Here is a 13,961-nt window from a genome sequence, read left to right as displayed (position 1 = left end):
AAAAAAGTTTACAACTTTATATAATACATTTGATTTTCTAGTTTGCTTAGTCTTTAAGTAAATATTTATAAATTAAATTAACAGATTTAAGCGAAAGAAATAAAAATAATTAGAATTTTTTAAATAAAAATTTAAACTAATTTTTTGTCATTAAAAACGAATTTGACTTTAAAATTTTTAGTTACAAACATTTTTAAATTTTGCATATTTCTTATCGACAACAATTGTTTTAATTAAATCTATTGATACGAATGCTTCGTGTATTAAAAAGTATGTGAATGATGTTCCGTGGCCTTAGAAAGGTCAAGAACCACTGATATACGGTAACAATTGTACTGGATACAGTATAGATTATCCAAGGAAAATGTTGGAAAAGCACTGAAAAAAGATTCTAGAAACTTTAAAAAAAATTATTCTGGTGATTTTCTGATGTAATTTAATAGCAAAATTAATTAAAGGAATTATAATTTCAATAGTATATTTTTCATTTTCATTAACACATACAGTTATAAACAAAGTTAAAAATATTTTAATGCAAGGCAAAAATAATTGTTAAAATTATAGATTTTCAATATTTATTTTTCTATCTTACGGTTTGCTTTTATATATATATTTATATTATTTAGTAAAAATAGTATTAAACCAACAATATTGAGGTCAAGAGTGAGAAAAGAAAATTATAATAAAAAACTGAAAGAAAAAAAATGGTTTATCATCATCTGGAATGTTTCCAGTGGACTTCAAATCTGCTGAATATCAAGATACTCCATAACCGCAATATATTTACATACTGTACTAAAATACCACATGCTAATGATATGCAAACTAGTAAAATATATATTGTTCATTATCATTTCACTAGACAAGTTCAGTTTGAATGTTGTTACCGGATTTATTAGGATTACACAATAGCAAAGGGCAGAAAACAGGGAAATAAAATGAAGTTGCCAAAGACCCAGGAATCGCGTGTTAGGCTACTTGTGGCCCGAGGGTCGCGGGCTACTGATGATTGTCTAAAGCAAATGAGAAAAACTATGGAAGAAGAAACAATTTTGCCTATGCTCCAGAAATTTACAAAATATGTACTGTACATTTCGGGAAATTCCGCCAAACGTATGCATTCTATAAATGAATTAGGTATGTTACTTTCTCTTTTTATTCTATACCAAATAATAAATACTGTATATTGATTTAGAATTATTCAAATTTATACTAAAACTTCGAACAAATATAGTTTATACACTAAATTTAAATTATATTATAATTTCAAGATAAATAATGGCTACGTCGAACTATTTATTAATAATAATTAATATCAAGTTTGAAATACTCAGCATTATTATAAATTAACGCAGTCTCCATGTTTCATAAACCATTCTCCACGTTAAAGGACGAGAAGGATTGTAAATTACCAACAGAGAGACATTCTGTTAACTTTTTCTTTCTAATAAAAGAGGACGGGAGTGTGTTACTAGCAAAATGTTACGCACTAAACCTATTTAGTATCGTTTTCTTTACTCTTTTCCATTCTCATGAAGTGTGAACCAGCCTTTTTGCTGTGAAATATTAAAATTATAAGATTCTTTAATTGTACATTTTTAGCAATCCTTTTTTTTATTATTTATAATGAAAAAGATTCACTTATACTATTTCGAACTGTGTTTATCCACAGTTTGTCTTCATTAATTGAAGTAGAAACATAAAGAACGAGTCATACAATACGAACACTCTCTTTACCACACAAGACAGTCTAAATTGTAATTATCAAACATGTATGGGATCAATTTTATTAATACAAAGGCCTTATTTGTTATAGTTAATGCCTAAAGTGTTTTAGATGTTATTGTTTCTTTAAAACTTATTTTTCAATTTTTCTAAAACTTTAAAATTCATATTTTTTAAATTTTCAGCAGTTAAATTACATATATTGGAATTATACTAACATCATCTTTATATTTAGATACAATGCTAGATATAATAAAATACCTGTGCTGTTTTTGCAAGCTTTGATAGTTCGTTTTCACTACATCCAAATATAATATCGCCTTTAAAATTTAATTTATGCCCAATATATAATAAATTTACAATATATTCATCACTTTTTAAATACTCCATTTTATCCTTTAAATATTCTAAGCTACTTTCAATATTATTATCTGTAACACTAAACTTACACATCAACTTTCTTATATTCTTTGGGGGAAAGATATAAACCTTTACTTTGATACATAACGTTATATGCAGAAGATGAATGAATGTAACTTATAGCAGCAAATGGGTGTATTTCCATATTTCCTATTATTTTACATGTTTTTTAGCTAATTCTAATTGTTCACAAATAAATGATATTCTGGAATCTGTGTTATCAAATCAAATTGATTGTATTAATTTGATTACATGATTAGCTAATTGTAGATTCATTGTTATCAACATTATTAACACATCTTTTGGAAGCTTACTTGGACTTATTTTATAATTGTTAACATAAATATAAAAATTTTAAATAGTAAGAGTGGATAAAATATATGGTGAATCAACAGAAATGTTACTATAACACAACACTAATAATGTCCAACTACTTTTTTCTAGATCCTTATTTTGTAATGTACTACAATGTATTTTGTAATGTGCTCAAAGACACTGTAGCACATTACAAAATAAGGATCTAGTTAGGGATAAAATAAGGATTTGTATTTTTTATTTCTGTTTCTCTTCTATAAAGTAATTTGTTTTACAGTCAGTAACACTACAACATCTTGGCATTTTGAAAAATGTTATATATTCTATAAAACAGTATATATCCAATAATTATTATTTTATAATTAACACTTAAATAGGGGGTCAGTTTCCCATAATTCCCATAAAAAATTTCCCGGAGGCCTTCCTCTTTGGTAGAGCACTCATGATCATGTTGCTGTATACAAATAAAATCAAACTGTTTCATAAAACTGTCTTTTCTTATAAAGATTATCGAGAATATTAATTACTTTTGATGTTTAGATTTAAATTTGATTACATTTAATTTCACTCATCCTATCGCTTACATTTTTATTATTCTACTAAATTTTCAATGTTATCAACTAACTGATGATTCACATTGGCAATCAAAAATATAAGCATTTTTATATGAAAATAAAGAAAAAGTCGAACTCGATAAAGTAATTTAATAATAAATAATGTTTATTATTTTTTAATAACAAATTTCTAATTAAATAATTTATTTTCCATTTTCGATTAATAAAAAATATAATAAATTTTGCCAGATTCTTTGGTTTTTTTTTTGCTCCAGTTAGGTAAAGATACTTTAAATAAATATCGCTTCCTGTTATATATATATATATATCTAACAGACACGTGTAATTACTTTATAAACTTCTATTTTAGCTTAAGTTTATTATAGTTGAACAATATATTTCAATTATTTCTATATTACGTAAATAAATATAGGTCTATATATTATTTTGCACACTAGAAATATATCGAAATGCTATAACTTCTACATTCATTAACTTTTTTCCTGTTTCATTTCTATATATAAACTTCCAATCATTGTCCGATGGTAATGATTATTAGTAGAAACTAAAAGAAAGCAATAATGATTTATATGGTGGCTAGTTTGATAATGAATGGCAACTTATAACATCATCTTTATATGCGAAACTAATGTAATTTTATACCATTAATTTATTTTTTAACCAGGAATGGAGAGTCGGCAAAAATATAGACAACTTCCGGCTTCAATAAAAAGATTCGACTCTCGACTCCGACTCTCCATTCCTGTTCTTAATAACATTTTGACTCGTTTCCGTATTTAAATCGCTCTTCCTTCAAAGCTTAAATTTACCACAAACACTCACATAATCACCTATTGGCAATTAAGTCGGTCCGTTTACATGGGCAATTATTAACTGAACAATAAAGTGAGGATTTACGGTACGATAGTAATTAAATGTGCAAGTAAATGAGGATTTATAGTACTTTGGTACAAAAAGAAAAACGTTTCACTTAATTGGAGATTAAGTGAAACGTTTTTCTTTTCATACCATAATATGAAACTTTTATTTTTATTTTAGTAACATAGTACCGTAAAAGCTAGTTTCATTAATATATAATTTATTAGAATTACTTGTTTTTCTGATTCTGTTAGAAACGTATTTATATAAAACGAGTAATTATTTATTGACTTCGTCACAATGCCGAGCTGCAATTTTTAATCATATTTTTAATTTATTTCATTTAAAATATATGCTCTCCATCTCAAATTAGTAGTGTCTTGTTCCTGTACATCATACTTTTCTGTTAACAATAGAGTCGTGCCGGTCATCTGTCTAATACCTTTCAGGGAAAAGTTTTGAATTGAAATAATATGATCTCCGGTTTTCATTGGGCATTATTTTATAGTTAATCGGGGCCTACTTCTCCTAAGGTTTTCATATTTGGTCTCGTCTCTCAACTATCTAGTTTCGAGTTTAAGGAAAGACAGAAAAAATTTATAGGTTTACAATTTTTTTTTTCAAATTGCAGCCCAATAAAATATTTAAGGCATGAATTGATTCGAAATTTTTTTTTGCAATTAAAAATTTATTTTCTTTATATAATAATAGATAATAAATTTTTAACACTAGGATGAGTAAGTGGGTTTTTATTCTATAATAAATTCAAGTTATAAATTATTTAGATCAGTTCACTCAAAGGAAGACAAAACCCAAATAAAAAAGTGTTTGAACTCTTCCTCAGGTCACAAAGGAATGATGAAATTAGTTTTTATTGTAGATTTAAAGTATGTTCGTTATATCTGGAAGTTTGTTTAACATGAGAATGTATTTTATATGTTATAGTTTAAACTTTGAATTTTGTTTGTAAATTGAAACAGTGAAGCACTCAAAATTTAATCTTTAATGCGAATTCAACAAAATTACCCCTTATATAACCGATGATTCATAAGTAATGTAGAAATAGGAGGCATCATACAATATAAATAAAAAAAGATTAATCTTAATTCGGAAGAGAATTTAGGAAAATTTACTAGTGTTTATTTTCTTTTTACTTTGAGGGTGCTAAAACTTTTTAGACCTCCTATGGTTGCGCCATTGGATTAATTAATTAAAATATAATTTTCAAATTTCTAAGATTACTCGAGATTACTCGAGGCTGTTAAATATAACACAGGGAAAGTATTGCGATAGGTCAAAAAAATAACTCCCCCAAGACTTTTACACTTTTGGGCTCAGGTGAATTTGAAACGTCGAGAAATGCAAAAAGCATTGGAGATTTTTCTATGTATTGATGTTAGTGTGTGAGGGACACAATTTTTTTACTCACTTTAAAGCTTAATATATACCTGTGCTTTTGTCCAAAATTTCTGAAATTTTTTAATGGAGATTTGTGTATTAGAGGAATTGATGCTATTAAATTTTGATGGTTAAAGGTCGAGAGATGGGGAGATAAAGAGGGATCATTTCTCGTATCTCCAATGAGGCAGGACTTCATGAAGATTTTATTTTATTTTTAGTACAGTGAAACATGGTTAACTCGAATCGGTCAGGAAAAGAAATTGGAGTTAAATAGCGCCTGCACTGGTTATATACGAATATATTAGCCGAAAAAGTAAAATGAAAATTTAGCTACGAATAATACATTACAGTCAAAATTAAAATTTGTATATCTTGTATTATCTGTTTCTTTTGTCTATTCTCCTATCTCTTTACCTTTAAAAAATATAAATAAAAATTATAAGTCAACTACATATATAACATATATATAAACAATATAATTAACATGTTCCAATCTACATATGCGCGTACAGCATACATATCGTAGTGGTATAGCTTTAACATATCCTTCTAGGGAACCCGGGCGGCCCGAATCGAGGGAATTCAGAAATTTTTTGGAGGTGTCATCTCAGATATGTCTTGATGTGGATCTTCGCTACCCGCCTACTACCATTGTAGGCCTGATCAAACTTCTGATGGTCTTGTAAAAGGGCCCTCCTAATGCCCACGGAGATAGGGGAAAATATGTAGGTCTATACCGAAAGGTAGTTAAATCCATTAAGAATGAAAATCAGGTATTACTTTTGTTCTATATGAGTTAAAACAACAATGATTTTAATAGATGCTTGCAAAATAAAATAAAGTTTTCTTAAGTAATCGCGTTTTGTCTTGTAGATTTATCAATTTCAGACTTATTCATTTATCAACTTCAGACTCATAATTCATGAATAATTATATATAAATATTAATGATTAAACAACAATATACAGGCATATTTTTATTGAATTCCCGTCATTAGTTCTGCAAAAGTTTTTTTATATTTTAAAAAAACTTTTGCAGAACTAATGACGGGCACTCGACTAATTCAGCACTCAACTAATTCAGCACTCGACAATAGTATTATTTTTTATTCATATTATATTAACCGTTGTATTTTGTTTTATATTTATTTTGTATCTTGAAAGTAATAATAGCATTACATGTTAAATATTTATTAGTTTATAGAGATAAACCCTAGAGGTAACATATATTTGTTAGATCGTGTATAACTTTCATTATGAACCTATTATATTATGACAAACATATAAAAGATAAATATTATTTGCTATTCCTTTCAGTATCTAATGAATAACATTTTAAACTTATGAGAGAATTTGTTTTCAAGACATTTTTAATTTCGCCCACCAGTGGCTAGTGGAGTAACGTTGGTAAATATTCTTCATTACATATATATTACAATGTCATAATTCTGTTTATTTATTGTTTAGATTGTGAGACCTGAGTTAGAGATTATTTTTATCAGGTTTTAAAAGTGAAATTTAGACATTTTGAAAAAAGACAATTAACTTAATAACGATTATGGTTCAGTCTTATAGGTAATCACCATCAATATTAATCACATCTCGCCACTTTTGCTGCAAACTTTCAATTTCGTGAGTATAAAATCACTGAGGGTATTCTTTGAAGAAAGTCTCGAGTGTCGTTCTCACATGATTGTCATTGAATTGTGTACTGACAATATGGTTCTGCATGGTGCGAAATATATGATAGACAATTGACAACATATCTAAGCTGTAAGATGAAGGAGAATCTCCGAGGTCCAAACTGGTCACTTCTCTAAGGTCATCTTTGCTCTACGTGCTGATGCGTTCTCGTGATGGTATCAGACTGTCAAGTTTTGTATTGGAACGCTCGACTTGTTCTAATTCTCTGGTGATCAACCATACATTACGTCTATCAGTTGCAGAAGAGCGTCGTCGTCAGTGGTGGAATCTCTTGCCTGGACGGGTTCGTTTTGGAGCGAAAAATCTCCATCCTTGAATTTCTTTAAATAATTGTGGCACTTCTTCCTGTCGACTGTGTCCGCGCCAAATATGTTGCTGGTGAAGTCGTAAATCTTCGTTTCTTTGTGACCACTTTTGAAGTGATAGAGCAACAGCAGGCAAATGTGTTCGTTCCAACGTTTCATATCGCCAGACATTTTTGATGCGCCTATTTCCATGAAATATGTAATGAAATGCTCATGATTACTTTACTTATATTAATATATACTCATGTCGAACGTTCTATAACATTTTTTTTCAGTCGTTTCCAAAAAACAAATCGAAATGTTTAAATTTTATCTTTACAACCCAACGGCTAATCCAGACATCTTCACGGAGGAGGCGATAAAAAAGATCGTTTTATGTAAGGTTCTTTCTATAAGTGCATAAACATTTTATTTCTATTTATTTATTTATTTATTTATTTGTATTGAATAATGAAGAAATCAAAAAGCAACACGCTGGGTACAATCTAATCCATCCAATACAAGCGAGCCATAGATGAGTTTGACAGTTTTAAGTTTTAATGTTTAAACACTGAGTTTTTGGGTTATTGGAATATTAGAAGCTTGGGGGACGATCGTCCCATCGCTCCCTTCTGAATCCGCGCCTGTTACAACCTGATATGTCTAATAATACGTCTGTCCAGAGGTACCATTGCAATAGTACTTGCATGTGTTGCATGCTTGTTCCAGCGCTAAAAGAACCAAAGGAAATCAATTTAAGACAATTTAGCATTATAAAAAAATAATATCTGACTGTAGCGGATAAAGAAATTTGCTGAAATTGATATATAAAGTGAGCTTTATTTTGCTGGAGAACATGCTCAAGACAACCGCCTTCAGTGGCAATATAAAGAGGTCGAGCGTAACGAATGTTGCTTTTATTTAAACGTCAAATTTTTTATAGAAATATAGCCAGGACAATACGTATAAACTTAGTAAATTTACAAAAATTCTGAAACAGAAAATACTTTAAAAGTGTCCTCAAACTTCGTCCTTTTCACACATCATCAGGAAATAACAGTCTCTCTGCAGAGTTGACATTACTTTAGAGGCTTGTCGTCCACCTCAATATGTAAAACGTTAAAATCTTTCCTGTAGCGACGGTTTAAACCGAAGTATGACCACACTTAAAGTATTGTCTATTTGAGAATTTTTGTAAATTTTCTGTTTATATCGATATTTCGGTTGATACGATATTAAGGCAGCGAAAAAACTATAGACGACACCTCTAAATATGTATTTTTCTCTTCTATATAAAAGTAAAATATTTACTGTAAAAATCACATTGATATTATTATATTATTTAAAAAAATTCGAATAATATTTATATTATATTGGAATTATATTACAAAGCCATGATAAACTGAATACTTTAAAAATAATTACAGAGTAAAAAGTTCCCAATAAGATTTGAATATATCGCCTAATTAAGTTTCTATCGTAATGTTATTAATTAAAATTTTAATAATAATTATTTTAGTAATAATTTAATTTTTATTGCAAATTATATTTATGTAGCAATATAATTACAATATTAACCTGAAGATAATTTCAAAGTTAAGTTAAATTATTACTGAAATAAAATTTTAATTGGTGTCATTTGAGAAAAGTATTTTTACTTTAATTATATATTAATGAACATGTTTAATAATGCTCTTATATAATATATTATATTCTTTTCTACTAAATTAAAATTATTAGTAAAATATCAATTTATTTTCTAATATATTATTAAAAGTGATTAGGTAATTTTATTAAAAATTTATTATTTTTATAATTATATTTTAAAGTAGGATAATTATAAAATTATTTTAATTATTTTAATAAAATGTTGTAAACCTTAAATAAATTAATATTAAGTACTTTCCCGGCAGACTATAAAAGGGGGATAAAAAAGGCAAGCTATATAATCTGAGTGGGACGGATAATTATCCCATGATAACGTCGAATGGCGGAGAGGTCGTGTCGATCCGGAAATAAAGGGAAGACAAATCCACTATTAACTAAATTATTTATTTGGACATATAGAGTATATACGAAACATTATAATAAGCTAACATAACTAAGTATAACGACTCTAATATATGGGCTAAATACTTCGGATTAACTAAATCCACAAAATGGCAAAACTATTCATTCAGCTAAACGCTTCCTAATCCCCTTTTTACTGGGGAGAGAGCTTACATAAGTTTCATATTTACCACTGAGTTTCTTCTTGTTTCTTCCTACGATGGGAGAGACGGAAACTCGGATGGGCTCGTATCTTCTAACAAAGGAGGTCCAATGGCTAATAGGACGACTAAAAGCTTAGGCTGATAGTCCTGACTAAGAGCCAAGATGGACGGAGGTTTCCATCTTTTATAGAAAATATGACCACCAATCGGGCTTGCTCCCGATGCGGTCATTTTCTAACTAACTTTCAATCTAGCAGGAACTTCAACATCCTCTGAATCACAGAAAAGAAAGGAGAGATGTCGATACTAGATATAATTTTCCTTTTTTTCCCTTTCATAAAATAAATCTAATTTTCTACTAAAATTTAAATCCTTCTACCCTTTAAATTGTTTCTTAGCCCAAGGTTCTCATAATATCAAAATGGCGTTAATCAAATTAAGTGGTACCTGGATACTCGATCGAACAAACAATCACGACTCTTTAGAACAAATTTTCGGTTAATTCGGATGATGTACTGTACTGTACAGGAGCAAGCCATTATTAATTTGCGGTGGAGAGCATATATTTTAAATTAAATATACATTAAAAATATGATAACAAATATTGCAGTCAGGCATTGTGACTGTCATAATAAATAATTGCTCGTGACAAATATTTTTATTTTTATTTTGTCATCAGTAAAACATTTTCCGTGATAGAAATGAGTAATTTAAAAACAAAATGAAACATTAGAAGTACCTTAAAGATTAATAAAAGAGCAACTTGATAACAAAAAGGGACACGTGCCCTTACTGTACATGGGCTCCTGGCTATATATAACAAAGGGAAAGTATGGCAAATCGGTCAAAAAATGACCCCAATATTTTTAAATTTTTGAATTCGGGACCTTGAAACTTGTTAGAATCTTAAAAACTCCTGTATTTTCGTCGAAAATTTATAAAATTTTGCAAAAAAGTTTATGTATTAGGGAGATTGATGCTATTAAATTTTGGTGGTTAAATGTCGACGAGATGGGAGATAGAGGGGGGTGTTCATTTGTCGTATCTCGAGTAGGGATGAACTTAATAAAGATTTCACTCATTATTAACACTTATAATTTTTTAAAATCAAAAAGGCATCTCTACCCCGAAAATTAACTTTTTGCCATTTTATAATTAATAATATAACAGATATATCGTAATATTTTAATAAAATATCGAACAAATAGAGCCACTACAATTAAAATAAAATTTTTGCAGGGAAAGTTACGAAACTCTTTTCTGGAGTTTTTTCATTTTTGTTCCGAGTAAATACATAATAATAATAGTAATTATTACATAATTTTTCATTATTTTTAATCACAGAAGCTGAATTAATTTTAGGAAAAAAATGTTATTGAAACTTTTTCTGGAACTTAAAATATCTTTTTATGTTATTCATCATAATTTTCATCGATATTAGACCGAAAGATGTTTATATATTAAATAATTTTTACGTGTAATCATTCGCATTAGTAATTTTATGTGTCAATCTGAAGACTTAAAAGTCTTTTCTCAATGTGATCTCGATTACTTAGATCCATTGCAGTTTGATAAGCTTCATATCTCTACCAACTGGCTATTAATATAACTATTAGATTAAATTAAAAAATTTTTACAAAGGGGAGGGGAAATTGCAGTTTGATAAGCTTCATATCTCTACCAACTGGCTATTAATATAACTATTAGATTAAATTAAATTTCTTCTTGATCTATATTTTATTTTGATTTAATTCTCTGTTATATATTTCCAGAAAGGGACAAAATCAACATTTATATAACGTTTACAATTCAACTTACAATCATCTAAATGTAACTTATCTTCCAAAATAAAAAAACATCAGCAAATATCTCTGTAAATCTAGTAAATTCTATCGGATATTTTAGCTAAAAGAAATCAACGAAGAAGAATATATCACTTTATTGATATTTGAAATAAAAATTGTATTACACAGATCTATAAATAATCTATTCTAATATTATATAAAATTTGTAAACTGTTTATTCACTTGACTGACGACAAATATATGACATTTTATGCGAAATAAAATGATTATTAGATAATCAGTCTACTTATTTATTTATAGAAAAGAAGTATGTGTTTCTTGTGTTGTCTTTTTATTGGAAATAGAAAATAAATTCTACTGTAGCCCAAAGGGCTAAATACTTTGTTGAGTTTGGTAAAAACATCTCCAATTTCGAATATTTTAAAAATATAATTTATTGCTAACTTTGCTTTTACAAAATTGAAAAATATAAACTTATAATAAGTTTTTCAATTTTGGAAAGAAAAACATGATATTCATTCCTTCCTACATCATTTACTTAAAAGATTTTGTAACACGAGTTTGGTTGCACGCACTCCATATTTTTGAATTTTAACCAAAGACATAGTTGAAACTAAAAAAAAATATGTTTTTTTTTTACTATCCTGGCTTTTATATATAATAGGAAGAAAGTATGGCGATCGGTCAAAAAATAACCCTTCAAGATTTTTACATTTTTGGATTCAGGGCACCCTGAAACGTCGTGAAATGAAAAAAAAAATTCGTAGGTAATTTCTGTATGTATGGATGTTAGTGTGTGTGTGTGAGTGGGGGCGATTTTCTTCACCATGATTGAAGCTTAATAACTCCTGTGCTTTTTGTCTAAAATTTCTGAAATTTTGCAGGGAGGTTTGCTTATTAGGGGGATTGATGCTATTAAATTTTGGTGATTAAAGATCGAGGGGTGGAGAGAGAATGAAGGTCGTGTGTATCTCCAGTAGGGTCAGACTTAATGACAATTTTACTCGTTATTAGCATTTACATTTTTTTTTAAATCCAANCAATTTATAATAATTATAATAATTAAAAATATAAAAAGTTTTTAATAATAATATATCATAACAGATGGCACCACACACGCAGTTTTAAATGTTGTCGGGAAAGTTAAGTAACTCGTTGCTGGATTTTTTTTATTAAAAAAATAATGATGATAGTAATAAAATAGAAACACTCGATTTTTCAGAAATAATAAAGCTTGATATTGTGATCATCAATTGATTCAGATACTAAATTAATTTTGAATAAATTACATCATAATGAAATATCATAACATATGTCACCACACACGCAGTTTTAAATGTTGCCGAGAAAGTTAAGCAACACGTTACTGGATGAAGTATCTGTAATCTGACATATATCGGTGGGTGTTGGATTACTGGATTTTGTTTGTACAGTACTTACGTACTGTAAAGTAAAAAACGCACTTAGTTCACAGGTTAGTGTATCGTATTAATTACGAGTGTGACTGTTTTGGCGAGTGACGGATTAAAGACACTACTCTATTAATAAAATGAAAACATGTGACGTTTTGCCTCATTGACATCTTTTAGCTGAAATATTCTGTAAAATATTCTAAAAGTAATTTGAAAATTAGTTACCAACATTGAAAACAAAAATAATAAACAATATTTTTAGCGAGAAATTGAATCAGAAAGAGCTTAATCTTTATAAATTCCTCATAAAACATATAACAGTCCTAAACTATCAATATAGCAAAGTTAATACTTGATAATAACAATTACCGTAACTTGGATTTTTTAATTAAATGAAAGAATGTAAGTTATTTAATTTAGCTTTGAAATAATCAGTTTTAACTTAATTTAATTATCATTGATCATATAACGATACAACAACTTCTTTAGTAAGACGTGCAGTAGATGAAATTTATTATTATTAATGACGAATGCATTATCTCTATCCTATGAGACTTTTTCGAGGAAGGGAAACGTTTTTGTAATCGATCATACAATGCAAGAGCATCCAATCATCTATCTTTTCTACCACGAAACTCAGACTATTGAAGAAAGGCTTGTGAAAAGACAGCTGCCTGTCTCTGAAAGATAATTCTTCGAGAGAGAAAGTCGTATTTGGAAAGATGCTGTGATTTCCCAAGATATAGCAAATTTCTAGTCAATCAGCGGCTGTAGATATAGATCAGAGTTTCTCGAAGATAAGGGACAAGGACAAAAATGCAATAGGAAGTGTCTCTAGTAAACACCGTATCAAGTAACGCTTACAGCCAGCATTGATTTTATTGATATATTATTAACTTAATTCATTTTCTAAGATGCAAATTGTGTGTGACAGAAATTAAGTATCAATAAACTATCAATATTTTATTAAAATTAATAAACTTTTATTATTAGATAATTTTAGTATTAAGCATGAACGATTGGATGATTTTACTGTATTACTGGCCAGGTTTGCTGGAAAATGTTGTAATTATGGTATTCCGTTTGTATTTTAATCGGTTCCGGCATACAATTTTATTGATCAGAAATCTGCAAAAGTCAAAATCTTATATTAAAATCTAGACGCCTAAACAGCCTTAATATACTGATAATTCGTGTTCCCAAGCCAACCATAAATATTAAAAATGTATATTAAAATTTTACTAAATGAC

At 28.4% G+C, this 13,961-nt stretch overlaps 1 long non-coding RNA gene across 1 annotated transcript in view; it reads right to left on the bottom strand.

Annotated features, from left to right (window-relative positions):
• The window catches only part of LOC111628526, an 82,681-nt gene extending 72,809 nt beyond the window's left edge, over window positions 1-9,872 (bottom strand). Inside the window, exon 1 of the long non-coding RNA XR_002757188.1 lies at window positions 9,522-9,872. This is a non-coding gene — a long non-coding RNA (uncharacterized LOC111628526). The remainder of the gene's footprint in view (window positions 1-9,521) is intronic.
• Between the last annotated feature and the right edge of the window lie 4,089 nt (window positions 9,873-13,961).

The sequence above is a fragment of the Centruroides sculpturatus genome, unplaced genomic scaffold (assembly GCF_000671375.1).
Source record: "Centruroides sculpturatus isolate CEXI.00-Female unplaced genomic scaffold, Cexi_2.0 scaffold426, whole genome shotgun sequence".
NCBI lineage: Eukaryota > Metazoa > Arthropoda > Arachnida > Scorpiones > Buthidae > Centruroides > Centruroides sculpturatus.
This window is presented reverse-complemented; position numbering and strand designations above follow the sequence as displayed.